The sequence below is a fragment of the Melospiza georgiana genome, chromosome 11 (assembly GCF_028018845.1).
Source record: "Melospiza georgiana isolate bMelGeo1 chromosome 11, bMelGeo1.pri, whole genome shotgun sequence".
NCBI lineage: Eukaryota > Metazoa > Chordata > Aves > Passeriformes > Passerellidae > Melospiza > Melospiza georgiana.
In genome coordinates, this window is record NC_080440.1 from 19,776,847 (window position 1) to 19,801,093 (window position 24,247).

Sequence of the window (24,247 nt, forward strand, 5' to 3'; positions counted from 1 at the left end):
AGTTTCCTCTCACATGGTGACAAAACAAAGTCCGTATCAAAGTTATTATATATAGCAATTAAATTCTTCAGCTAAAACAAAACTTGGTTAAAATGTTTTCATTGAAATGTTGGTTACCACAGGCATTAAACAAATGGAAATCAAAGCCTACCATTTGTTGAGGACTTTGAAAAGTTTTAATGCAAAAAAAAGTGCTGGAAAGAAACCTTCAATTTTTCCTCATGAATGAAAGTAAATCCCTGTAAATGAAGTTGCATCTATCATGCTGCTAATCAGTCAGCAGCCACAGATGTAATCCCTCAATCCCAAGTGTTCCTGCACAAAATTTCCATAAAAGATAATGGAATTAATTTGTTTTGGTGGGTACCAAGCTGAAAAGGAAAGAAGCCTGCTCTGCTATTCCATCTCGGAGCCCATCATGCAGAGACAACAATAATTCCAGGTGGAGCTTAAAGAAGTCACACGAGCATGGCCCCATCTTACACCTCGGGCTTATCCTGCACTTTTGCCTGCAGCACACATGGAATCCTGTATCCTGACTCCCCTCCTTTCATAGGGAACAGATCCAAACTGTCCAGGGGGTAACCTTAATTTGCAGAGTAATTTCCTGGAGATAGGAGCACAGGCTTTTCCTGTTTCTGCACAGAACCCCAAGCTGGCGCACTCAGTGATAGTTTGCCAAGTGCCCAAGTGCCCTGGGACAGATTCTGCCATCAGATGCACACGTGCACTTCTTGTGTTCAGAACAACTTGTGGTTCTGTACCATATTCAGTCTACAAACCAGAATGAGATTAGGAAAGCAACTCTTACTTATTTTGTAAATTACACATAACATTTTCTAATACACCACAGGAAGTTACAGTGATCTGCTGGGCAAGCTTGCAACCCAGACTCTTGAATACTTTAATTTACTGATCATCACCCAATACAAGTAAACCCATGATCACTTGCAACCACAGGTGGAATATTCAAAACGGAAATCCCAGCAAACCAGATGATACTGCATTAACAAAAAAATGCTGACTGAATAAGTGTATATGTTATCTTATAGAAACACATATAATTTAAACAAGAATACTTTTTTTCCTTTATCATCATCTTGGTTTTGTTGAACACACTGACAAAACAGTAAATTCAATCTGATTCTCATCACAGCAAACAATACTCCAGCTAAAGTGGTATTGAGTAGCACAAACAATTTGCTTGGTCTTGGCACATTAAAATACATATTTATGTTTTGGTCAATGATCTTTTGGAAGGGAAGGAAACTATTTTATTTTCCAGCTGAGGAAATCCTATTACTGTAAAGATAATTAATACAAGGGGAAGTAAATAATTAGTACAAGGGGAAATAAATAATTATTACAAAAGAAAAAGAATGAGTTTGTAGTCCCTCCTTCCACATTAGTTATGTACAGTCCAGCACATGACTGAGAAGGAAAATTAGCGATGGAAAAGTTACTAACATGAGAGATGAAATGAAATTTCCCAAGAGTAGAGAATATTCGGTATTTTAAACAATGAAAGAAGGACAAAAGCCCCACCGAGGAAAGCAGAGGGGGTGCAGTGGGAGGACTTTCAGCTGTCCAGAGTCCCCGGTCAGCGCTCCCTGCGGCTCTGAGGCGAGAGGCACCTGCAGAGCCCCTTCCTGGGGCACGGCCCTGCCTCACCCGCCTGATGGAAACGCTCTGGCAGCCCAGCCAGACGTGCACACCCAGCTGGCTGAGCTGGAGCCGCCACGGGGGACATTCCCGCCGGGTTTCAGTAATAAACCGTACATCGAATTGGAAAGCTCAATTCTGAAAGCAAGGGGCCGATAGCACAGTCCTGGGTATCCCAAGTACAAAGAACAAGAACAGAACAAAGAGGTGCGTGAGTTTAAGTTCTCAGAAGATTACTGGTGCTGTTTAGCACCATTTTTCTAGAAGTCACCTTGCTGATGAGGTTCTCTCAAATCAGTGGAGGGCTGGGTAATTCTCCAGAGGGCAATTAATAAACTTGGGATGGATGCATTGTCCCTTTGCTCCGAGCTTTACCACAAAATTCCAGGCTGGTTTGGGCTGGAAAGGACCTTAAAGATAACCCAGTTCCACCTTCCACTACCCCAGGTTGCTCCGAGCCCTGTCCAGCCTGGCCTTGACACTTCCAGGGGTGGGAAGCCCACAGCTGTGCACCACACCATACAGAGACTATACATGATTTACATGATACATACCTTAATTTTGGGTGGATAAAGCTGCAGAGCCTGTGATTTTTCACTTTGCAAAGCAGGACTCTATGGGCAATATGAACAAAGCTTACAGAATTGTAAGGAACAGAAATAAACTGAAGGGGATATTCCTTCACCAAATGTTGACCACAACACTGCAGAGGCCAGGGAGGAGAAAGCAATCATTCCCTTGGAGGTCAACTGGGAGAATCCCAGCAGAGCTCTGAAAAAAATTATGGACTCCATCACTCCAGCCGTTCCTGGTCATCCAGAGGAATGGAGAAGGAAAATGGTGCAACACCCCACAACTCTGCCAATCCTCTGTTTCACCTGCAAGACAAACTTCTATGAAGGTGCGAGGTGTGCATCCAGCTGGAGATGCTCCTCTCAGTAATGTGGGGGTGGCCACATTACACAAGGGCATGATAAGGACTGTCAGGATCTGGATTTTCATTGTTTCCATGCTCTTCTCAGAGAGCCAAACCTCTATAAATCAAACAATATATAAAAATAATGTGCTTTTGTTATACACAGTACACACTGACCACTCACACCCTGACCACTGCCTCCCAGGGCCTGTTAAAGGAGATTTCCTGTTTGGGATGTTTCACCAAGAACAGTGTTCACCTTTAAAATAATATTAAGCAGTACCTTTCCACATTACCTTCCAATCTGTACTACCATCTCAGCCCACAGGCACTGTTCTTCCTTCAGCAGGAGATTTTGAGTTGTTTGACTTTATCTTGTTTGCTTTACACAAATGCTATTCCTTTCTTACAGACGGGTATGATCTGGTGAAGACCTGGAACATTTTATCCCATAGCAAAACTCATTCAAAAGTACCATCTGTTCTTCCTGCAGGGGCACAGTAATGCCAGAAATTGTTTAACATTCCATAAATTCAGACCATAGAATGGATAGCTCATTGTTAAAGTGAAGCAAGGCATCATTTGAAACCTGATGACAGACATTTTGCTGGGGTTTTGCCTCAAGATTAGTATCCAATGTATTATTTTTGGTTTGCTTTTAAAACTTCACATTGGACATTAAACAGCAAAGGTGGGTCACAACGTGACCTTAACGTCTGGCTGAATCCTCACTTCCAGCATGGTCCTGGCTAATAACTTCAGGGAGAAAGAGACTTGGGAGTGGGCCACTGGGTTATAACAAATTCCCTGCAACACCAAATTCTGCTCTCCTTGCCCCTGGCGTGTGTCTGCTGTAGCTTCAGGATATACTTCCTAAGAGAACAGAATTCAATCTTCAAGTTTAAGAGCCATTAAAATATGTTCTATTTTACAGATATTGCACTTACTGCCCTCACACACAGCTCTACACTCTGCCTTTCACTGACTGGTAAGAAACCCCATGTTCATAATGGTATGAACTGCCATTTGCCATTCCTTTCCACACCCCAATGCTACAATATTTAATCAATAAAAACGCTGGACATGAAGTCCTGCTATGAGTATGCACCATCTGAGTCAACACTGAAACAGCCTCCATTTGCCATTCATACAAGAAAACCACAGACTAAAGAAGGGGGAAAAGGAGAATTACAGCAAAAACTCCAAAACACACACACAAAAGGAATCAGCAGTGTTTAACTGGAAACAAAGGGCTCTGCAGAATGCTGTCCCCAGAGTGGGACACAGTGGACCGGTGCCCAGCTCCTGGGGTTTGCTGTGCCCTGTCCCCCTCAGCTGTGGGGTTCCAGCACACAGCTCACCCTGCTTGGAGCAGGAACCAGCACGGACCGTCCCAGGGACACAAACCAGCCCACAGCCCTTGCACGCTCCCAGGGACAGCAATGATCCTCTCAAAACTGTCATCACAGCCCAGAAAGTTGTCATCTCAGACCCTTTATGTAAGTGTATACAATCACTGCCGTGTCTCTGGGAAGCTCTCACACTGCTATAATAAAATCCACAGAAGCAAAAAGCACAATTTTAGCCCAGCCATTCCTAATCCTAGAGACAATGCCTGTATTTTTCCATCACATCAGATCCTGGATGGTGGGGGAAGGGCAGGAGTGTGAGGAGACGGGGGAAATGCAACTTGAGAAGTGGTAAGTGTGTCAAAATCTAAATTACTGGGAGATATTTTGCAGCACAAGTCTCCTTTATGCCTGTGCAGCTTGGTTCATATGGCTCACATTCAGCCTGTCACAGTGAATCACTGCTACTCCTTCACTAACATTAACAAAAACAAACCTAACTTTTCGCTCCAGCCTGTGAGGTAAAACTTTGAATTCCCAGTCAAAAGGCCAGAAGTGGCATTTAAAAATAATTGTTTTTGTAAGAAGCTCATTTTGAGGAGAAAACAAAAAAAAAAAAAGCCATGAAGATCTGACTAATAGCACAAACACATGTGTTGCTTGCGGAGAATTTTGCAAAAGAGCAAAAAGCTTTGTCCACGAGCAGCAAAGACCCAGCTTTAGCAGCCTTAACTAACAAAGCAAACACGCCCCTCTGTACTTAAGTCTTTAAACTGCATCAAACTGGAGATATTTAGCAACAGCTTTAGAGCCTACAGAACAGTTAAAAAGTAAATCTGGAAAACAAAGTACAAAAACCAAAGTGAAACTCAGCCAGATACAAGCTCTGCAACTAGCAGGACGCAAGGCACAAAGCAAAGCCAGCACTCAAACAAAGTTATTCTACACTTCTCCCAGCAAATTTGCAACAAATGTCCAGTTAGGAAAGATTTCTGCTGACCTGTGTATGAGCAGCAGTGCAGATGTGGCGAGCTCTCCTGTCACCTTTTGTTCCCAGCCATGTCAGCTGTGCTCTGCTCCAAGTGCTGCTCACACTCCCAAATCCCCTTTTCCAGCTCTATCTTAGGAACTGCCCAGATTTTGTAGTGTAATCTGAGCAGGGAAGTACCATGTGCCTATGATATGGTTAATTCACTTTTTACCCCCTGCAATGCTTAAGGAAGCTGCCTCGCATTTCAAAGCTGAGCCTAGGGCTGCCTGACCCAGGTGAAGCCAGGGCAGTGCTGGGGCTGCCTCCTCCACCCCAACGGGGCCCTAAAATAGCTCATTTCCCCCTGCCAGAGCCCAGGGGGGGCTGAGGGGCCGCTGAGGCCCTTGTCTCCCTTCCCCTGGGTGCCTGGTGCAGCAGAGACCGCAGTCCCAGCACAGAGGGGACTCCTTGCTGAGGGCCAGCACCATCCCCAAAGCCAAGGCTGGACACTGAGGCAGCTCTGGTGAGGCCCTCGAGACCCAGCAAAGCCCTGGGCATCTGGCCTGGGATCTTTGGTGATGAAGATGTTGCACATGTTGGGATGGAAGAGTCCCATCTGATCCTCTCCAGGGTTGCCATCAGCTAAGCAATTAACAGCGTCCAAAACTAAACTTTATCAATTAACTCTTCTGTTAATATTCTTCTATTGTTATTGATCTACTTCTGGTTTGAATTTGCAATTGCCATCATGCTTGACAAGAACACTACCCTGAGAGGAGGAGGAAATGCCTCTTCTTCCCAAATTGTGCACAGGGGAGAGTTACACCCGCTGTGGAGCTGCCAAGCATGAATGCACCAGAGAAGGTGCAGAGGGAGAATAGTCCCCAAATCCTCTCCCTGCTGCTGCTCCAGCCCCAGCCCCACACTGAGGTCCAACCCCAGGAATAACAACCAGCACCAGCCTGGTGCAGGCATTTCCTGCGTGTTTGCTCAGAGAAGGGTGAAGTGCAAACTAACACGGGCTGTGCTATTGCCCAGCTTTTGTGCAAGCAGATTCCATGTTATCCCAAAGTCAACATGGTCAATGGCCCAACCACTGCTAAATCAGGTCAGGGAGGCCGAGGCAGTCCCACTTGGCAAGGGGAAGGGAGGTCTCTGCTCCTCTCTCCACCCACCAGCCCTGGGCAGATGGGGAGCTGCTTTTCAACAGCCAAGAGAGGGCCCCTAAAAGAGATTAAAGGGAAGAAACAGTCAGGGATCCTGGAAGAGGAAAGATGTAAGACAAAAAGATGGCAGAAAACAGAAAACCTTTGGGGGATCTTTTAACTCTTGGCCAGAAGGCAGGAAAGCAATTTCATGTAAAGAACCTGCGTTTTAAATCCTTGCCCTGATATTTAACATCTGCAAATACCTTGTGTGGGATTTCTAACAACTGCATTCTTCATCTTCGAGCTTTCCTGTCTTCAAGCTCTTGACCTTTACTCTAAAGCAAAAGGTGAGGGCTCTATCTTCCATGTTGCATAATTTACCAAACCCAGTTTGAAATTAGCATGTTGGAAAGGTAAAAATTGGAAAAATGTAATGGACTATTTCAGAGAAAAATATATATTCTTCAAGGGTGAATTCAACATTGAGCTCAGAAGTTTGATCTCGACTGGGGTGACAATTGCTTACAAAACAAAAGCAACAAAAAGGAAGTGAAGTGACCTCAAAGGTTAGGAATGGAGCCAACAGTTGTCTCTGTCGATGGCTGTGTTTATAGCACAGTGTCATGGAATGGTTTGAGTTGGAAGAGACCTTAAAGCTCATCTTGTTCCACCCCTGCCATGGCAGGGACACCTCCCACTGTCCCAGGCTGCTCCAAGTGTCCAGCCTGGCCTTGGGCACTGCCAGGGGTGCAGGGGCAGCCACAGCTGCTCCGGGCACCCTGTGCCAGGGCCTGGCTGTGGGGAATCCCGAGCCCCAGGCAGCCCCTGCCCTGTGCCCAGCAGCACTCCCTGCTCCTCACCACCACCCTGGGGTGCCCCAGCCCTGACAGGTGAGGGTGGCCCCGGTTTCTGTGCCCCTCCAGCTGAGGCCACGCAGGGCCAGGGCAGGGCACAGCTCCAGCCAGCTCTTCACTGCCTAATTCCATTAGCCTGCAGAACGGGCTGTAATTTGCTGAAATGATGATTAATCAAACCTTATTTTTCTCTAAAGCAGCTAATGAACAGCCAATTAAGTGTCTCAGTAACTCTCAAATAACAAAGGAACACTGAGGGAGCGACTACTACCAGCTATTTAACAGCACGGGCCCAGCAGTGAAAGCCAGCCTGGCTGGAAGGGCAGGAGGTGTGGGACTACCACAAGGCCCCAAAGCCACCTTTCCCTCCCACTTCAGATCTCCACCATCCCCCCGACCCCACTGCTTGCTCCCAGGCCCTGTGCCCACTGCTGGGGAGGGACAGGGAGCCCTTGGGGTGCCACAGAGCAGGGGGCAGGAGATGGGGTGCCCAGGGGACAGACAGGGTGCCAGGGGACCCCACAGCACCCCCACATCGAGCTGCAGGCGCTAGGCACCCAGGGCCTGCCACCTCCGCCCGTCTCGTGGTTCAGTTTCACATCCTTTGCAGACTCCAAACAAACCCGTGAGTGCTTTGTTTTGATCACATCAATCAGGGTAAGATTAAGATACATAAACACAGCGCGGTTACCCGAAAAGCGAGGAATGACACTTTAAAAAGAATCCATAATCTTTGTTTTTTGAAGTATTTCTTCAGTGGGAATTGTGTTGGAGCAAAGAATGCAAAACCTAGAAGCTTCCAAGAGGGGGTCATGTGAAATTACTCTATTTCAAAATTTTTCCAAATCACTAACATTTTGACTCTGAATGTATTTGTAAGAATCTGCCAAAAAAACATCAAACTAGTCAATTTTTTTTTGCAGTTCGTAACTGTGTCCTTTTTTCCCAGGTCTTAAAAATATGTTTTTGTAGAGAACTTATGTCATTTCTGTAGAAATTTCTGCAATCCACAATGACATTGCATATTTTTTTTCAATAAAAACAAGCCTCCCAATAAAGAACAAAGAACATCCTTTGTTTCAGACGAAGAATTTCAGGAGAAACCACAAAATGTTCAAGCAAAACATTAAACATTTGATTTTCCACCCATTTTGCCAACAGTCTAAGTTTTCCCATACTTCTAATATCAGTGTCACTGAGGAGGGGAGGGGAGGGGACGGGAGGCAGGTCAGATGGATGACAGTCACTCTGCAACTTAAGACCTGGTAATTAAACAAAGATGAAAATAGGAGGTTTTGCAGAAAGCATTTATCTTCTTTCACTTAGCTTTTCTTTTTAATGAGGAAACAAGACCTGCTTGATTTACCCATCAGGAAAAAACAGCATTGAGGGAAGACTGGAAGTTGTTACTCGAGTTACTAGAGAAATCCTCAGCTCTGCTCCTGAGAACACCCAGCTCTGCAGCCCTCTTAGTCACCAATGTGAGAGTCCTGCCCATTGTTAAGGCCCAAACATTACTCATGGCAGATGTTATTTAGACTCTTTAAACGAGTTTTTGAAAAGCAGGCTTAAAATCAAATGGAAACATTTAATTTTGAACCCATTGGAGATTATGTGAAACACACACACGCTTGCCTGACACACTCCACTGCCTGTTTTCACAGGATGGTTTGGGTTGGAAGGGACCTGAAGATCACCCAGATCCAACACAATTATCGAGTTCCAATTTCCAGTTAGTGGGGGGTTTTCCCAGTGCAAAGCCATCCCCCAGCTGTGACAGCAACATGGAACTTTGTGCGGCTGCATGTTGGAGTGCCACAGTGCCCAGCACTGCACAAAGACACAATTTACACAATTTAAGTGCAATTTACACCCTCAGAGACAAGCAACCCCAAACCACACAAACATAACCAAGAATTACATACATGAGCTGTCTGGTCAAGGCATATGCTTCATCTTCATGGCAAACATCATAATGTGCTGATTTATTTTTTAAATTGTCACAGAAAGAGAGACTTTAGTAAATTTAAGTAAATCCCAGTGAGTTTCTTTCACTTCACTCTATTTAAATGCAGGAATAGAAGTGATGCACTCAAGTTAACCTGTTTGCCCAGACTGGAGAGACATTATTAAATGTTCTTTTACACATCCTAAATATTCAGACGCAGCACCCCAGGGCATAGTGTGCTATGTCAACACCTTGAGAAGAATGCAAACATCTTAATAAAAGCGAGGAGAGATTGCTTATCGTGCACTCTTGCTGTTAACATCTGCATTTTACAAAAGCTCACGAATTATTACACACACTTTCCACAGGACATATCCTCCTGGATATGCAGGCAGCCATGCCAGGAACCAAACAGCATGTCAGAAAGCAGACTGCATTTTTGGTTTTGCTCTAAAGGCAAATGAGTGTTTCTGAGCATTCTGCAGCTCTCCTGAGCAGAGCCATTTACTCTGCTTCACCAGCTCAGAACTGAGCGGTAAATCCCCCAAACCAATCTGCTCTGTATCACATTATATCCTTCCCAAACAGCCATCCAAGTGTTATACATTAATCATGCCCAAGATCCTTCATTCAGGATCATCAGACTGGATGTTGTACGGACTGCAGGACAGAGTTCCACGCGTGAGCAGAGGAGATTGGAACAGGACGTGCCGTGCCACCAGATGTGAGTGTCCTGCTTATGGAAACTGAATAAATAAAAAGTTGGCCTCCACAGAGCTGGCAGAGCCTCTGGGCAGGCTCAGCAGCCCAGCTCCTTCAGGTGGATGGAGGAACAGCCTCTCTCAGTCCTCGCTGATTCACGTCAGGAAAAAAAGAGACAAACCCAAAAGGCAGCAGGATTATCTTCAATAGTCTAATTAGTGGCTCGAGATAATCCACTTGGCTTTGTCCAAAGCAAATTAGGGAGTGCTGGAGGGAACTGTGCAGAGGCAGAGGCCAGCAGGGCCGGGAGCAGGCAGTGGTCAGTGGGCTCAGGGCTCTGCACCAGCTGCCCACCCTGACCCTGGGCCCAGCAGAGCTGCTGCCATCTTTTCTGCCAACTCCACTCTGAGCCGCTTAGCAAAGCAAAACTAGATTAAAAATAAAACAAAATTGGGCTTTGCTATCAAAACTAAAATCTGGCAGCCTGTTCCCATGCAAAATCCCTCACAAGTGATACATTTGTGGAGGACAGCTGGAATAAATCCATGACATTTAATGACATACTAAAAGCAAACCTTGAACAAACAACTTTAAATCATTTGAAATACTACTGTGAGTAGATGAAACTCTGCAGCACTCACATGCTACAATAATTAATCATTTCTAAACAGTAGAGTTTAATTATTTTTTAAAAAATCTTTTGCAGAAGTGGGTGTTTTTCCCCATTCCAGACGTATATTTAAGTAACACTCTCCTGTGAAAAGGCTTCACTTCAGAATTTTAAATGCATTCTCTCATTCTGGTCTGATTCATGACACCAGCAAAAGAATTTTTCCAGCTTTCACCTTAATTTTTTTTATAAGTAACCTCATCTCCAAAGCGAGAACATAACATGGAAAAGCAGCAGTCCTAGAAGTTTTTTTCTATAAAACACTTCAAATATGATTGCCACAGAAACTGAGACAACACATTGCCTTATAAACTTAAATGGGAATTCAGATCCCATAGGCATCCCCTAACCCCCATGCATATGCAGCATCACCCTAAAAGGTTCACAGATGCTCGGGCAGAAGAACAGGTCTGCCATTCCCGGGGTTAAAGAGCTGTTCACTGATGCCCAGAAGGATTTCAGCTGGCCCACCCCGAGCACCAGGGACCTGTGGAATTTCCCATGAGATGGGGGCAGGCACCAAGCTGAGATGATTTAGGACAGCACAAACAGTGCAAGGGGCACATCTCAAGCAGCTGCTGGCCAAAGAGCCCAGCTCTCATTCAGTGACGCCGGGGACACACAGACGGTGACTCTGGCCCTGGCCACAGCAGGAGCTGGCTGAGCACCGGCAGCTGGCTGGTAGTCCCCCACCACACGTCTGGCAGGAGGGACAGAGGGAACATTCACTGTGCTAGTGCAGACTCAGCTACTTCAAGTCAAAAACAAAGGTGGTTTGAGCTAACCTGGCTGGATTTGCAGTGAGGTGGATTAAGAACACCCATAAGACCCCTTCTGCCAGCCCTGGTGGGGATATAATCTTTGCTGGTTGTATTTTCTGTTTCCAAAATGTCATGTATGCCTGCCCCAGGAATTGCTTTTTCTCTCTCCCTCTCCATCAGCAGTCTAGACAAAACTGCATTAAGATCCTTTCTTGACTTATGTGTACAGGTGTAAGGGGTTAGCAGTTACTAAAAGGTTTTCTGGGTACAGGAAAAAATGAGCTCCTTGTCTCCGAGGTATTCTCAGTGAATAGAGTCAGGAGCAAAAACTAGAACTAAACTAAAAGAAGTTTCCTGCCAAGGATCACAAAAAAAAAAAAAAAAAAAAAAAAAAAAAAAAAAAAAAAAAAAATTCCTACCAAAATAGGCAGAAAGTCTGCAAAGTGTGGAGGGCACTTCCTCAGCCTTCATGTCACAGAAAGAGCAGGAGGTACCTGCTGGGGTGCCTGAGCCCAGCCCATGGCAGCTGTCTGTCCGTCTGTCTGTCCATGCAGCTGTGCCAGGCACCCACAGAGCACTCCTGGCACCGGGCTGGGCACGCCCTGCCTGCCTTCATTCATAAAAACCAGCCCAGGCTGGGAAAGCTCCAGGCTCCAGTGCACCCAGCAGTAAATGCCAGCGACATCTCTGCTCACACACACTGCCCTGGCCTCTCTGCACGCTGCAGCCAGTGATCAGTGACAGGGCTGAAACCTCTCCCTGCCTCTGCTCCGACCCACAGAGCTCGTTAGCAAACAAGACAGACAGGAATGCACGCCTGCCGTAATGCAAAGCAAGGGATGCAATTAACACAGCTTCATTTTCATGAATAATGGGTTAGGTTTGTAATGCACTAGAAGGAAAACGTAGCTCAAATTGTCTGGTCTTGCTCTGGTCATGTTCAACAGGAGGAGGAGTGGCCAGGCCGTAAGTGAGCTGCATTTCTTCGTACCTAAGCTTGTTTTGACTGTTTGATTTCCAACAGAAAGACCACAATAACATAAGCAGGAGAGAACAAAGTGCTTTTTGGAAAGCCCTTTTCCAAGTCTCTTCTGTTTAACTCCTGATCTGTACGAACATGGAATTGGAAAGGACTTCTTGGGATATTAAATACAGGCCTCTGTTATTAAAGGCAACATGTCACTTCCAGCAGAAAGAAAGGTTAATGTTATGCCAGTGAGCTGGAAGGAAATCCAAATTTCTAATGCATGAGAATGGGGGGAAAAGCTAAACAAAAGTGAATGCATGAGCCCATATCACGAGATCAGAGCCTTATTCTAAACATATGGGCTGGTGGCACATCGAAGAGGAGATAAGAGGCACAATAGTTAAGAGTCATGGCTCTTTCTGTCACTAGGGATCTGCATACAACTAAGAAAAACACCTCAGCACACTCAGCCCTGGGACCGAGGAGGAAGGAGAGCTCCCAGGGCACTGTGAGGCCACCTGAGATCACAGTGGCCCCCAGGTCAAAGGCCCATGGCAGAGGCAGGCAGGCCCCAGCCAGCAGCACTTTGCTTTCCTCTGCTGAACAGCCAGAAGGCAGCTGGAGGAAAGTGTGTGCCCACGGCAAGTCTTTCAACAGCCACCAGAATCTCTGCAGAATGTAAGAGACACTTCTGGTTTTGGCAGAAGCAGCTAAATCCCACCTTGCACCCACAAACTACGGGAAGAAACTCCCAGGCATGGAAGCGTTTCCAAAGAACAGCTTGAAAGGGAAGAGCAATCCTGTAAAGATTTCTCATCTCCCTGGATTAAGGAAAGAAAGCAGCAGAGAGAGGCGAGGTTGGCAGGAGGCTTGGTTTGGTTTACATGGGGACACAGGGACGATGGGGAGGGACAGCCAAGGTCCCTTCCTTCCCCAGTCTCCCTGCAGCCTGAGAGCAACAGGAGCCCTCAGAGCTTCCAGTACACACAAAAAAGGCACAAAATCACAGTGTGGAAGCAGCCTGGAGAAGGCCTGCAGCCACTCTGCTCCTGCACATCCAGAGGAAGGGATGTCCCGCAGTGCTGGAGAGGTTCTGGCAGCGTGGCAGCCCCAGCAGTGTCCCCTCCTGGAACTGAGGAACTGTCCAGCAAAGCAGCTTCCAAGCAGTCCAACACCAGGCCTCCATCCCAGCTGGGGACAGATGATCACATACAGAAGATGCCACCTCCTGACTGTGCTGCTGTTCCACTGCCATCACCACCGAGCCCCGGGGAGCAGCCTGGGGTGCCTGGGGGGCTCCATCTCACACACCTGCAGCAGTGACTCAGCAGCACTCTGTGAGGCTCCCTGGCACCTCACGAGCCTCTCCCAGTGGGATCCAGCTGATCCTCAGCCCCACTCGCCCCCAGCCCCCAGAGATGGGGGATTGTTGTTGCCCTCCCACTGCTCATGCCTGAGAGGGACAGAAAGAGCTTTGTTTGGAATGTCATCTTTAATGCCACCCAGCACTGCGGGGGACTTTCTGCCCAACATCACCTCTCAGAGGCCACCTACACTCAGTGCACAAAAATGCAGAACACCATTTCTTCCAGCTTCGAGCAGATCAGAGAAATTTACAAGTGTATAATATCAAATAATTATCTACTGCAACTGGAAAGGTATTGAAATGGATGGATGGAAAGTAAAGAGAGATCTCTTCAGTCACAAAAACTGACTTAAACTAAAAGAAAACCATTTTACCTGGTATTTATATACACTGCAAGGCTACTGTTTACTCATTATTTATTCCACTGCCACTTGCAGAATAGCCTGATGCAGTGTGTTTAGACCAGCAGTCCCACAGAAGTGGGGCACCTGAGGAGCTCTCAGAGCTCCATGGCTTTGCCATCAGTTTCTTGTCTTTAATGGAAAAGTTAAAGCTCCAGGCTCTACACTGAACTCAATAAACCCTGCTCAGAGCACTGCCTTCATGACAGAATACATTGATGCAATTAAAATAACATTGCTCTTGAAGAGTAAGGCAGCACCGGGAAAGCTTTGCCAACAAAGCAATGCCAATTAAGAGTGTGATTTTTGGAAGATATTTTTGGGCCGACATCAGCCCTATTAATGCTGGTATAACTGTCTTCAAAGTGATTTTGAAGGTCCAGCTGATGCCACTCGGGAGAAGAACTAGTTAAAAGACTAGGGTTTGGCCTCTATAGGCTCCATTCTGTCATTAGGGGAAAATCTTTCATAATAAAACTAATTTCATCCATTCCACTAATAAGGGGGGGTTTACGTCCAAAATCTTCTCAGACAATTTTACACCCATTAACTGTATGGCACGAGCTGTAGTTTTTGTTGCTAAATGACGTAAGCTGCAAGTAAAGACACATTTATGGGATGTATCCATAGCTTCCATTTGCATCTGAAAGGACCAGGATGCCTAAAGCAAGAATGTGTCATGAGGAGCAGGAGGAAAGGAGAGAACCGGGGTGCTGATGATGTGTTAGAAAGCCACACAATCTCCAAACACCGCCCCCCTGCTCATCGCCTATAGGTGCAAAGAAACCAAACTCGACGCTAATACAACTTGGCAATAACGGCGACTTTCCTTTCCAAAGAAAACCCAAGGCTGAGAGAGAAAATTCGATACCAGTGGGGCACACACCAGCTCCAAGGCCCTTCCTGCAGGTGTTACGGACCGTGTGCCCAAATCCTCCTCCTCTGACCTCATCCTGGGGCGGCTCGGCTCGGGGGGACCGCCAGGCTGCTGCTCACGGCTGCGGGCGATAGGGGAGGAGATAAGGCGAGGGGAGGCTGGCTGGGGCTCAGCCCTGCACGCACACAGCGGTTCTGCAGCTCGGCTTCCCCTGACCCCACGAGCCTGGTGCCCCAGCCTTCCCCGGCACATCCCTGCCCTGTCCCGCACAGCCCCCGGCCCGTCTGCACGCCGCTCACTCCGCAAATCCGAGCGTACCAGCGAGAGCAGGCACAGAGCGCTTTTCTCAGCTCTGCCATCTACCTTCTCCTCTTCCTCTCGCACTCCCCATTGGTTTTCGCTGGGCTCAGGAGCCTGCCCGGCTCGGCGGACGCGTTTGAGGAGCAATGCGGGCAGCTCTCCCCCAGCGCCAAATGACATTTGCTGTGCAAACACTCCCCCCGCCCCGCGGGCCGCTCTCGCCTCCACCCAGCGAGTTGTTTTCAATAAACCGACAGCTCCGAAACATCCACAGCAACTTTTTTTCCTTTGAAAAATTGCCGCTTTCAAACCAACAGGGAAAAAAAAAAAAAAAAAAAAAAAAAAAAAAAAAAAAAAAAGAAAGAGGGGATCAGCACAAGGAAATATCCGCGCATTTGTCCCGGGAAGGGCTCTGGGTGAGGGGCTGCAGCGGGCTCGGGAGCGCCCGGGCTCGGCGCCCCGCACTTACCGGGCCGGGCCGGGCCGTGCCGCTCGCTCGCTCGGCGGGGAAGGGGCCGCGGGACCCCGGGGCCGGAGGGAGGGGCCGGAAAGCGGCGCCGGGGCCGAGCGGCGCCGGGGTTTGTCCAACCTGACAGCGGCCGGGCGGGACGGCAGCCCCGCGGAGCGCGGCCCCACACGCCGGGACAACGGCGTGGAATGGGATGGGCTGTGCGGCGAGGCTCACGGGGACCGCAGCAGCCCCCAGACGGGCTCCGGGGCACCGCAGCTACCAAGGAAAAGAAAAAGCCGGGGGTGAGAGATGAGCGCTGCGCCTGTCCCGGGGCTGAGGGGCCTCACCTGGCTCTGCCCAGCTTAACGCCGCTCTGCCGACCAAAGGTGGTTTCGAGGTTGTACTCTAAGGGTTTTTCAATTTCTTTTTGTCCCACAGCTGCTTACTGAGATGTAAGCAGCCCCAAACTCACCTGGCCGTAAGCCCTCAGGGAAGCGCTCGGTGCTCGGAGCCCGATCTGCTCATCGAGAGCGTCCCGTCGTTGTCGTGTGACAATAGCGACTGTTTATAGAAACCCATCCTGGGATAAATTAGAGACAAGTCCCTGGGACGAACCAAGTCCCTGCAACAAACACTATGTCATCGGGAAAGCATCCCTGCTCAGAGGGTCCCGGGAGTGAGGCAGGAGCTGCTCCCTGCCAGACACGGCCGTGCCTGTGAGCCCAGGGGGCTCAGCCAGAGGGAGCCGCCTGTCCTGGATCCAGAGCTCTGCCACCTCCTTGGGGCACCAGGCTCGGCTTCACCCTGCCCCTCTGTCCCCTCAGTACCTGCTGCTTCCAGCGGGGCCCTCAGGCCAGCCCTGGAGCTCTGAGACACTGCTGGGATGTTCTCACACAGAAGGGCTCCTCTGTCTTCCCGGGCGTTTGGTTATGGGAAGGAGAGACCCTGTTTGGTGCCCGCCGGAGCTGCCCAAGCCAGCGGGGCAGAGCAGCAGGAGCATGGCAGTGTCCCACCGAGGCCACCTGCCCAGCCCAGCAGCACCAGCCTGGCCTGGCCTGGGCCTGGGCACAGCTGCAAACAGCTGGTGGAGGCACCAGAGCATCCATGGCCCGGCTGCCAGCTTTGCATCCCCAGCAGCCAAGGCATGCAGCAGAATCCACTGCTGCAGTCAGGCCCGGGAGCTCCCAGCAGTGCTTGGTCACCTTCCTCCTCCTCCTCACAGCAAAGGCAGCCTGGCCCGATCTATGACACTGTAAATGCAACATTTGAGGAAACTTTGGAGCTGGTCCTGGCTCTCGACTCCCATTCACAGGCAAGACTGAAGTCTGCACAGACAAAATGTGCATACAATTAGGGAAAAGTAGCAGGGTAAGAGTTTCCATTTCTGAAATGTGGTATCCTGTCTCCATCACAGCCAGTGCTTGGGAAAGTGGGACTGTGTTATTGTGTGATGCTGCAGTGTATGTGGGAAGGGTCCTGCCGATTGCTGCTGGACACCCTGAGGGATGGACTAACTACACAAAATCATTGTGTAACTTTAACCAGGGAGAAAAATGCTATTTACTTTGTCAGCAAACAATCAGCCCTCCCAAAATGTTCCTACACAGTCTTGAATTTCATCTGGAAGAAAAATGAAAGCACAGAAGGAGCAGAGGACTCTGATTTCTCTCTCCACGAGTGGAGATGCAGTGTGAGCGCTGCTGCTCTGAAAGCAGAGTCACAGTCCCCTTAAATTGTGTGATTAAATTGGCGAGCCCGTGAGTGCCCCTTGCTGGCCCCACTGCGGCAGGAGCAGAGCTGGGGCAATGCTTTGTCTGGGGTTTGCACTGAGACTGGGACTGAGCTGACAGCAAGCCCACACCTGCCACCTGTGTGTTCCTTGTGTGTCTGAGGAACACCAGGAGAGACCAAAGGAGTCAGGACTGTGATAAAACTAAACCAGGAATTACAGGAGACTCCCAAAAATCACTCCAGCAGCGGCTTTTCCTATTAAAAGCCATGATGCCCTAAGCAAGGCAAAGTCTGTAGGTAGGTTTAAATTCTCTCATCAGACCAATTGATGCACATGGGAGATACTTTCAGGCTCCCAAATCCTTCCTCATATCAAAGAGGGGGTGCAAGCTGCACCTCACCAGAGCACCACACACCTGGATAAATTCAGGAAGTCCTAAACCTAACCCAAAAATTGGAGCCCTATGCTGGTGGCCCGTGCTTTCACTTAATTTGTCCAAGAAAATAAATTACTCTGTTTCTGAGCCATATTTTTAACAACATAAGATCGCTTAAGATATTTTGCATTGACTTCAAGTGACACTGAAGAACTAATACATCCAGGATTTAATGAAGTGAGGCTAAATGGAAATATCCATAGTTTCTGAATGAAAGAAAACCGACAACGTTGTCTGGGGACTGAAAGGATAAGGCAGGTCGTGTGAATCCACACAGCCATCCTCATGGGTGGGATAAGCACATACCCACTCAGGGACTAGCTTTGGAAAGCACAACTAACTCTTTGGAAATCTGATTTCAGGAGAAAAGTTTGGACTTGAATCCAGCCCTGTATTTTTTGTTGCATCTCCAACTCTCCTGAAGCTCTGAGCTCTGCACTGTGCACCAAAGGAGAGAGAGGGTAGCACTGTCCCAAGGGACAGACAGGGAATCAGAGCACAGAGAAACCTCTGTACATGGGGTGGTTAATCCTTGACCCACCTAGAAACAACTTATTTCCCAAACAAAAGCCCCACAGAAGTGGCACCAAACCAGAAGAGAGATGTGCCATTTTAAAATTCCAGAGCTAAGAGATGATTAAAACAAAACAAAAAAAAAAAAAGGTCTCTAGTGATTCCTAAGCAACAATTTCCAATTTGCAGACCAGTGCAACAACACCACCGGTGTCCTCTGCCCCTTTCTTCTGCCCCTGTAAGTTGTAGGACCCAAATTTGCCACATCTTTTCCTCCCTTCCACATGGCTCTGGCATTCCCACTTTAAAGTGGTGCTGCTCTGGTTGAACGGCCATGGAGCAGAGCAGGCTCAGACTGAAATATTTGTTTGCGTGTCCTCATCCAACCACGGTTTTTCAGAATTTGGGAAGATGTCACAAAGCCACAGAAAACAATGCCCCCTTGGCCAAAGTCAGGCCACTCCACAGCGTGCCTTTCATTGCAGTGTATGGTTGAGAAACATAAGAAATGCACAGCTCACACAGGAAAAGCTTTCAGCAGATGTTGCTGCTTTAGAATACCAGAGAGTCACTATTCTAGCACATTTCCTACAAGAGAAATGGACTAGCTCAATCCAAACAAATCCATTACAGTCTGTGCATACTCTGAGGCCGTGCAGAACAGCTCACACCATTCTGGGGATATCTCATCACCACAACCTGTAAAGGTTTGCTGGGACCTGCACAGTTGAACTTGTGACAGGGAAAAGGTAAAGAAGCTGCTCCCAGGAGAAGATTCCTGCAGTGTGAAAAGTACCCACAGTAATTACTGTGGTTCTGAGACATATTTTTAACAACATAAGATCACTTAAAATATTTTGCTTTCACTTCAGGTGACACTGAAGAACCAATACAACCAGGATTTAATGAAGTGAGCCTAACTAGAAATACCCAGCATTTCTGAATGAAAGAAAACCACAGTTTAGGAGGGAAACTATCTCCCATTCCTTATCATCAGCCAATTTTTCTGCAGGTATTTGGTCACATTTACTCTCTGCTACACCCATTCAGTGCCCTGAGAGGAAAACAGGTTGTACATGTGAAACAGAGTAAAGTCTAATTCTTCAAGCCAGGAGCGAGCATGCTTGACAGTGACTTGCCATTAATTTAATGCACTGGCAAGGCAAGGGCACTTAAAAGCTGCATTTGATAAAGTGTTCTTTCAGCTTCTTACATTTTACTGCCAATGTCTGAGAAATATACCCAAATCTAACATCAAAAGGCTCTTCAAGGGAAATAGCACAAAAATTATCCCTGTCTTGGAACCTGACTTGAAACTGCTCCTGGTTCTCAAACTTTTCCACCACTAGTAATTGATGGGAATCAGCATGTGACACCAGCAGATGTCACCTCAGTGAGGAGGTGGCAAAGGCTGCAAGGACAGCCAAGGCAAGCCCTCCTGCTGCCCCATAGCTGCAGAAAGAGCCCCTCTGGCAGGGCTGGTTACCTTCAGCTTTGTCACACGTAAAGCTGCCAAGGAACCCAAACCAAGCACGTCAGACACGCTTTAGCTTGGACTGATTTCCAAACACACAGCAGAGGCTCAAGTCTGACAGCCATGCAGGTGTGCAGTAAGCAGGCAGAGTGGTGGTTTTTCCCAGTCTATCTCCCGTTTCTCCCTGGCCATCCCAGTTCCTCTCACTGGATCCTCTGTACCTGAACATTTTGAGAGTGAGAAGTTGAAGATGTAACTGAAACAACGCATTTCTTCTTATTGTTTTCTCTTTTGAGACTGTCAGTATTGACCTTGAAAGTTTTCAAAGAACAGGGGAAGCTCTGGTTCTTTCCATGGTGGATGAGCTGGCTAATGCAGACTGTCAAAACCCACTTTAGATTTGCTGCAGCACATTACACACAGGTTGTAAACAAAACAAATATCCAAGATAAAAGTGACCACCAGCAGGCTGCATCCCGTGGAGCCACCATGACTGCCCTTATGACTCTGAAACATGCTCCTAATTTAGAAAGGATAAAGCATTGAAAAACCATTTCAGCAGAACGTTACAAACATTTAAGGTTGCCAGCCAGGACCCAGAGCCCACGGGCTCTTTCTGTGTGGGCTGTTTTTATGTGGCTTTTTTGCACCCACGCCCAGCTCTGTTCCATCAGCAGGATCCTCTGTGGGTGCAGAGATCTGTCAGCTGGGTATGGCAGAGGGTAGGGCACAGGAGAGACTCCAGTGGGAAAGCCAGAAGGGATGCAGAGAGGGGGGAGATAGGAAGTCTAGAAATTTGTAAAGGCATCATTCTGAGCCTGGGTATTCCCACCTGGATTCCAGCTGTGAGTTCCCCTCCCCTGTAACACACTCCATTAGCCACCCAAAATGAGTGGATTGTGTTTTCATCCCTGAGGTGGGGTGTGATTTCCATCTGCTGTTTCTGCATTTCACTGCACAGCAAGTCTCATCTCCGAGCTCTGCTTTGCTGTCTGGAGTTCCCTGCTGCCTTTGCCCACTCACGGAACTACCAGAAACATCAGCCCATAAAAACCACTCAAATCATGAGCAGGACTACCTCTGTCTCATCCCAGTGCTCACAAACACAGAGGGAAACCCTGCTTAAGCCTGCCACAGCTCCCTGCTCTGCAGCAGGATCTCAAATCCCAGCAGCACTCCACAGCACCTCCTTCATGAGGCTGTGGCTTTGTCTCATCCCCTCCAGCCCGGGTGCTGCTCTGTCCTCCCACAGGACTCACACACGAGTCTGTCCCAAGCAGCACCTGCATTTTGGAGAGGAGCCTGCTGTGTGCCCAGCCAGGTGACACACAGCACATGGAGGGGCTGTCACTGCTGAGATTTCCAGCTGAGCCCACACAGGCAGAGACCTGCTGCCCGTGAGTGTGGGTCGTTGGCAAGCTGGAAGGTACAGCAAGGTCCCATTGACAAAGGAGTGCACAAACCCTTAAAATTACTCGTCGCAGATAATTGTTTTCCTCTGGTGAATGGCTTAAATAAAAATGTTTGCACTGAGGCCAAGAATGCAGGGTCTGAGGCCAGGCAACATCCTGGAATGGTAATAAATACCTACTACACAAATAAACTACCAGAATGGCTGCTTCCCCAGATGTCATGAAGTTATCCTGTGCATAAGCTGCTCTTTGATGCTATCCCAGCCTCAGGCTTGCAGCACCTCTGCCACAGAAAACCGGTTTTCTGTTAAAATAAACCAACTGGGATAGAAACTAAAGTGGTGTTATTGAATATGCAGTTATTGTCACCGCTATTGCCTCACTTCTTTGAAAATGCAAATGATCCAAAGCAGAAAGCAAAGCCATGTTTTGAGTGCTGTGGGAAAAGGGGTGACAGTCACCGAGTGCTGGCAGACCAGCTCCCTCCTCCAGCCAGAAGGAAGGCCTCACATTAGAGGCTTTGCAAATTGGATAAGGTGTGGAGCTAATAAAAACTTGAACCGGCCTGGAAACCTGATGATTAAATCTTGGAAAGCTGAAGGCCATGTGAGGTGGTTAGTTCGGACTTGTGCTGTGATGGATCTCTAACAACATGTGAAAGTTATCATCTCATGAGGCAAACATCCCTGTTGTTGGGCAGCACAGACGCACAGACAGCCAAGTTCTGAACAAAACCAGCTCACAAGCCCCACAGGGACTATTTGGACATCTCATCCTGCACAAATATACCCAGTTCACACAAAATCATCTCCGTTCAAAGTTAAAAATGACTCCTAACGTTACCTGCTCTGGAAAGCCCAACTGCAATGTTTCATTTTCTGCTTTTCCACCGTAGCTGAAGCTGCAGCACTGGGGCTAGATCCATGCGAGAGGCATCCACATACAGCACTTAATTCCTTGCTGAATTTATGGATGCTGCTGTGCAGGAATACAACAGGGCTGGAATGCTGTGCAGCCCTGGTTAGCTCACGCTCCAAGGCCAGCCCATGATTGCCTTGGACATGGCTCCCATTCCTGCTGAAGGGAATAGCTGACCCCATAAATCAGACTGCAGCAACGCCCCTTTCACAGCTGTCTCCAGGCTCCCTCCTCAACTTTGGCTGGGTGTTTACTTTGAGATTCAGAGCACACATGTAAACTGTTTAGGGATATTCCTATATCCCTGTTTCTCATTAAAAGTGCCAGAGAGAATGAAAAATGTAGCCCATTAGTGTTATAACCATCAGAAAGAAAAAATAAATAAATAGGGTAAAAAAAAAAACCACTGTAGTGAGGGTTTGACCCGTAATAGCCCAGTCTGCTTCCCCTGCACGTTCCAGTTTCTGGGCCAGTGCTGCTCTGGAGAGGTTTTCAGGCAGCATTGGGCAGATCCCTGCTGCCCACAGGTCCCACTCCAGTGATCTCCAGTGCAGGCCATGAACATCTCTGGGAAAAATAAAGGGTCATGGAGAAATCTGTGTTTGTTTATTGTTGTCCTTAAGGTGAGATCTGAACAGCCCTGGGGTAGCTGCTCATCAGCACAGACCCCTTCGGCCACGCTGCTTTCTTGCTTTTTTCTTTGGAAACACCTTCGGAGCAGCGTGGCAGTTTCCATTTCTTATGGTTTCCACACACAAAAACGATCCCTTTCCCCTGTTCCCGAGGCTGAGGGAGCAGAGAAAGGTTAAAATGCCACGGGGCTCTGAGGAAAGAAGTCTCAGAAGCAGCCCACTGACGCTCAGGAGAGAGGAGGGGGCAGAAGGTGATTTATGTTTTTGTTTCTGACCACCTCTGTTTTAATCAGCAATAAATTAAACTGTTTTCCCCCCAAACTGCAATGCTAATGCTTCTGTGGCAAATTAGCACCACTCACAGAGAACCTGGAAGAGACAATGGCTATTTCCCTCTTCAGTGCTATCTACACAAGGAGTAGCACAAAGTGTAGTCAGGAATTAAAAGCCTGGTGACATTTGTGATGAGAGTGGCCACAGCTCCTCAGTCCAGACAAAGCCATTCGGGGCCAGCACTCTACATATCCCCCCACCCCAGGGGATGCCCTCAAGGTGTGGGGAATCCCTTCTCTAGCACAGAAGGGAGCTCAGGTGTTCAACCAGAGCTTGGGAGCAGCTGGGGGATCCTCTGGAGCCAAGGACACTCAATTCCCACCCCTGCATCCAGGAACTGTTTTGCCATAAGTGGTCCAGCAGAGGCTCAGAAGGGCTACATTTAACAGCTACCTTGCTGTTAGTTATGAATTCTTTTATTTCTTGTTTTAATGAGTCTTATCTGTGGGCAAAAAAGCTCTTTGCAGAAAGAGTGTGTGGGTTCGAGGAGTGGGAGAGAGCTGTGAATAGATTCAAGTCCTTCAGCAATAACCAACAGTCTGCTCGAGATGTAAATTCATCCTTTTAGCACTGAGATCTTTAGAACGTGTGGAGACCTGAGCTGGTACTGGCTTTTTAAAATTCTGTGTAAACCTTTATCTTCAAATAATAAACCACCACTTTGCCTTATGCAAGGCAATGAAGAAAGAGTGAAAATATCCTTTATCACCTACATTCTTGTTATGTGGCATCAACACAGCATTTAATAAAAAGCATCTTGATATAATAATAGTTTGAAGTTTATTTTCCAAACAGAACTGTTTGCCTATAGTAATGTAAATTTGTAGTTCTTCTTTACACTTCACAGATGACAGGAGAAAAAGATCTTAGGATCTCCCCAAAGGAGAGATTTAATTGTAAAACAAAGCACTAAGTATGGCATTTAGCTGAGGCTGTGAAGGCTACAGTAATTAAAAAATACTAAAACATATGGTGCACTTCATGAGGCTGGTTAATATCAGCTCCCAAACTGAACCTTTTGGGTGTGTGAGAAGAAACAGGAAAATGCAAATATTCTCCTCTATCCTGAACCATAAAAAAAGCCTTTGCTGTAGTCCTCATGGAGCAGGAATAGCACTCCCATCTCAATTCCCTTAATCTGGAGGAGGGGGATTTCCTTTCACCTGCTAAAAGCGAGATATGAGCAACTGTTGTGATCTAATAAGGCATTTACCATGATATGATATGATATGATATATGATACGATTGATATGCTATGATTTGGTATGATAAGATGAAATGATTGATATATGATATGATCGATATGATATGACATATATGCTATGATATGCTGTGATATGATATGATTGATATATTATATGATCAATATGATATATGATTGATATGCTATGATATTATTGATATGATTGACATGATATTATATGATTGATATTATATGATAGATATGATATATGA

General features: G+C 47.4%; 1 protein-coding gene across 1 annotated transcript in view; it reads right to left on the reverse strand.

Moving 5' to 3' along the window:
• Positions 1-15,023, reverse strand: part of FBLN2 (fibulin 2) — a 96,736-nt gene extending 81,713 nt beyond the window's left edge. The window contains exon 1 of the mRNA XM_058031907.1: positions 14,910-15,023. The gene's annotated coding sequence lies outside the window, so the exon portion shown is untranslated. The remainder of the gene's footprint in view (positions 1-14,909) is intronic.
• Between the last annotated feature and the right edge of the window lie 9,224 nt (positions 15,024-24,247).